Genomic DNA, 4,125 nt, shown 5'->3' on the forward strand with positions numbered 1-4,125 from the left:
GTATGCCTTCTTTCATTCATATTTATCTTTTTTTAAGATTCAACCACATTTCTGCCTGTTTTTTATTTTCTATGTGTCATCTGTGCCACATTTTCACATTCCACTGCTGCTGCTAAGTCGCTTCAGTCGTGTCCGACTCTGTGCGACCCCACAGATGGCAGCCCACCAGGCTCCCCCGTCCCTGGGATTCTCCAGGCAAGAACACTGGAATGGGTTGCCATTTCCTTCTCCAATGCATGAAAGTGAGAAGTGAAAGTGAAGTCGCTCAGTTGTGTCTGACTCTTCGAGACCCCATGGACTGCAGCCTACCAGGCTCCTCCATCCATGGGATTTTCCAGGCAAGAGTACTGGAGTGGGGTGCCATTGCCTTTCCACTACTGATGAATATTTGAGTGGCAAGTCAGTGGTTGTTTTGTTTGTTTGTGTTTTTAGTTTATTCACCAAGTTTTGCAACCACGACCACTACTAACATGGATTTTTTTTTTTTTTTTCGTCTGCACCATACATTATGCAGGATCTTAGTTTCCTGACCAGGCATTAAACCTGTGCCCCATGCAGTGGAAAGGCAGAGTCCTAACAACTGAACCACCATGGAAGTCCAAGAATTTGTCAATTCTTCATTCATGGTGGATCCTGTTCACCAAGTTCCCCAATAGAATTTCATATACCTCCCAAATCCACCCACTCCACCACCTGAATAAGACTGTTATCTTCCCCCAAACCTTCCATTTTCCTAGTAGGCAAGTCCACACAAAGTTGTACCATGAGTGTGATAAGATCTATGATTAAATTTTAGTGCGAAGGTAAAAAACACAATCAGTGTGTCTATGTCAAACTGGATAAGCTCTGAGATTCATCATGAAATGGTAAATATTCTTCACAGCTACAAGCAAAATAATTCCGTTCTGCATAAACTTTGTTTTCCTACCATGCGATGAAATATACAAACCATCGGCAAAAGCTTTACTCCTGAGAAAAGAATCTAATTATATCTTACTAAGCTAGTTGGCTTTATGATGCTTGTAAAGAATAGATTCTCTCCCCATACAAATGGGTGGCTGCTTCAAAGAAAATTTCTATTCTTAGAAATGCTGGAGAGTCCATGCCCCCCAAGAGTGACCTTCACCTGACAAAAACTTAGACAAAAAACTCTAGCTTCCTTGTCTCTTTGTGGACAGCAATGAAGTATGTTATACACCTTACAGTCCTCTCACTTCTTATCCTATTATGACTTTGTGTCCTAGTTTGTCTCTTGGTCGAGCTTGCTCTCAAGATATTAAGGGGTTCTCTCTTTTTGGCTGAAATTGCCAACCTCCAGTATTGTGCCAAAATGACCAACATGAAGGGCAAGGAGAGCAGCACCCATTGTAGGTTCTCTAAGCCTTTAAGAAAACATGGAATTGTTCCTTCAGTCACATCCATGTGCGTCTTCTACAACAAAGGTGATATTGTAGAGATCATGTTCAAAAAGGAATTCCCCACAAATGTTCTCAGGGTGAAACTGGGAGAGTCTAGTGTTACCCAGCATGCTGGTGGCACTGCTGGAAACAAACAAGTTAAGGGCAAGGCTCTGGACAAGAGAACTAATGTAAACACTGAGCGGATTCAGCCCTCTAAGAGCTGAGATAGCTTTCTGAAATGTGTGAAGGAAAGTAATCAGAAAAACAGAAAGCCAAGAGAAAAGTACTTGGGTTCAACTGAAGCACCAGACTTCTCCCCCTAGAGAAGCATTCTACATAGGAACCAGTGGAAAGGAGCCTTAGCTGCTGGAACCCATTCCCTACAAATCTGTGGTGTAATAGGTGTAAAAAAATAAAAGACCTCTGTGTTGTGTTAGTCACACAGTTGTGTCTGACTCTTTGAAACCCCATGGACTGTCCTATGGACTTCTGTCCATGGAACTCTTCAGGCAAGAATACCAAAGTGTGTTTCCATTTCCTACTCCAGAGGATCTTCCCAAACCAGGGATCAAACCCAGGTCTCCTGCATTGCAGGCAGATTCTTTATTGTCTGAGCCACCAGGAAAGCCCCAAAGACCTCTGGGCTGTGGGGTGGGGGGATGATATTAAAGGCTCTGGTGGCAGGCCTCAGGTTTGAAATTCATGGAAGAATGTTAACCCTGGAAGACATCAGAGAATTAAGGCAAGACATTAGACCTGGAGGAACAGCAATACCAACAACGGGGCTCAGAGTACAGAGTACTATAGATGGACATAAGGTCAGAGCAAGGTCAGTTGGTTATAGTTTTTGGAAAGGATCTAAAAAAACACAGATCAAAGTCTCAGTTTCTTTATCTGTAAATTGTACCTAATAACAGTATCCACCTAGATGTGTTGTGAAGAGGGGGAAATGAGTTAATATGTGAAGCCTTTCACACAATGCCTGGCATACAGTAAGCATTAGCTATTATTCTTCAAGCATTTCTGTAGAAAAGAAAGTATGTGCCTTTTATTCTAAATTTGGCTTCTGGCTCCAGACCAAAAAACTCCTTCAATACAATGGTCTTTGTTAGTATCCTCAGGCTGTTTATTATCCCCCTGTTATCTTGGATCATTTCCATATAGTCAGTGCAGAGGGGCCCGTAGACCACCATCTCCCCCGGGGAAATAAACATTCCCATCACTCCACCCTGTGCGTCAGAAACATTATTGTACCAAGAGTCACAATTTACAGAAGTATTTAGCTGTCTGGGAAATTCTTCCCAGAAATTAAGCCAGATTAAAGAGGTAATTTGAAAAATACCTTATTCCAAATGTATATAAAAACATACTATGTGTATTATACGTTATAATATTTATTTGTTCAGCTGCATCACCCGGGGTTTTCGTTGCAGTCCATGAATTCTCTGTAGCACCGCAGTAGTTGCAGCACACAGGCTTCCTTGTTCTGTGGCATGTGGGCTCTTCATTCCATGACCAGGATTGAACCCATGTCCCCTGCAGTGCAAGTCAGATTCTTAACCTGTGGACTACCAAGGAAGTCTCTATTATATTTACAATATGAAAATGCAACTTTTTCAAAGAATGCATTAAAATACATAATGTATATTAATATACTCATTATAAACATTAATGTATTATAAATGATATTATTACTATGAAGAGAAACATTGTCATGTTCTTGGGTTAAGTATCTTACATGCTTTATCTCATCTTCTTTTCTTATATCCTGAGAATTTGATAAAATAGGTAGGTTGTTTTCCTCTTTTTACAGTTGAGGAAACCAAGGCTTAAAACTGAAGTTTGATTCCCCTGAAACTATCAACATTGTTAACCAGCTATAGTGTCAAAGTGTTAGTCCCTCAGCAGTGTCTAGCTCTTTGTACTCCATGGACTGTAGCCTGCCAGGCTCTTCTGTCCATGGAATTCTCCAGGCAAGGATACTGGAGTTGGTGAACATTCCCTTCTCCATACCCCAATAGGAAGGAAAAAAAAAAAATTGAAGTTGGGTGTTTCGTTTCAGTTCACACAGGCAGTTCTAAGTAAGTCAGTTACAGCACCTGATTTGCCCATGACTTATTCTAATGGAAAGTTTCCAGTTCACCTCTTCTATTGCCCAGTAAGTCATTTTGGGGCTTGTTACTAACTAGAGTGGATGCCCCATCCGAAGACAGCCACGTGCCCATAGGCAGTAGTCCAAGGACACATGGAGCTGGCTCAAAAAGATTAAATGGGACAACTAGAGACTCTCTAATTTGAAAAAAAGAAACAGAGTTTTCCGTGAGAACCGAAATAAGAGGCAAAAAGATATATCAAGAGATGCCATAGGTTGAGTCAGAACCATGCCAAATTAAAGCCATTTGGAAACCAAACTTCTGAAAAGCAAAAACTGTAAGTAAAAAGAACTTGGAAAGTTAAAGTGGAGATCAAAGCTGATGTGTACAGAGTAGCTGCGACAGGTCACCCTGAGACTGAGTGGAGAGCCATGGACTCCTTTTGCCCAAATCCCAAGGCTGCTCTGAATCTGGATCAAGTTTCTAGCTCTAGTTGCAGCTCCACTTTGAATTTCAGAGAGATTTCTGCCTAGATTCCACTTCTACTGAAGTAGCTTAATTGAGACTCTTTTCATTGTATTTAAATGAGCCTAACTGGGACAGAGGCAGAGCAGTGCTGAGCAGCTCATCTC

The 4,125-nt window shown here is 41.4% G+C and overlaps 1 pseudogene; it reads left to right on the forward strand.

Moving 5' to 3' along the window:
* Nucleotides 1–1,330: 1,330 nt before the first annotated feature.
* LOC105000037 lies at nucleotides 1,331–1,799 on the forward strand (annotated as a pseudogene).
* Nucleotides 1,800–4,125: the final 2,326 nt, after the last annotated feature.

The sequence above is a fragment of the Bison bison genome, unplaced genomic scaffold, assembly GCF_000754665.1.
Source record: "Bison bison bison isolate TAMUID 2011002044 unplaced genomic scaffold, Bison_UMD1.0 scf7180017864367, whole genome shotgun sequence".
In the NCBI taxonomy this organism is placed as follows: domain Eukaryota; kingdom Metazoa; phylum Chordata; class Mammalia; order Artiodactyla; family Bovidae; genus Bison; species Bison bison.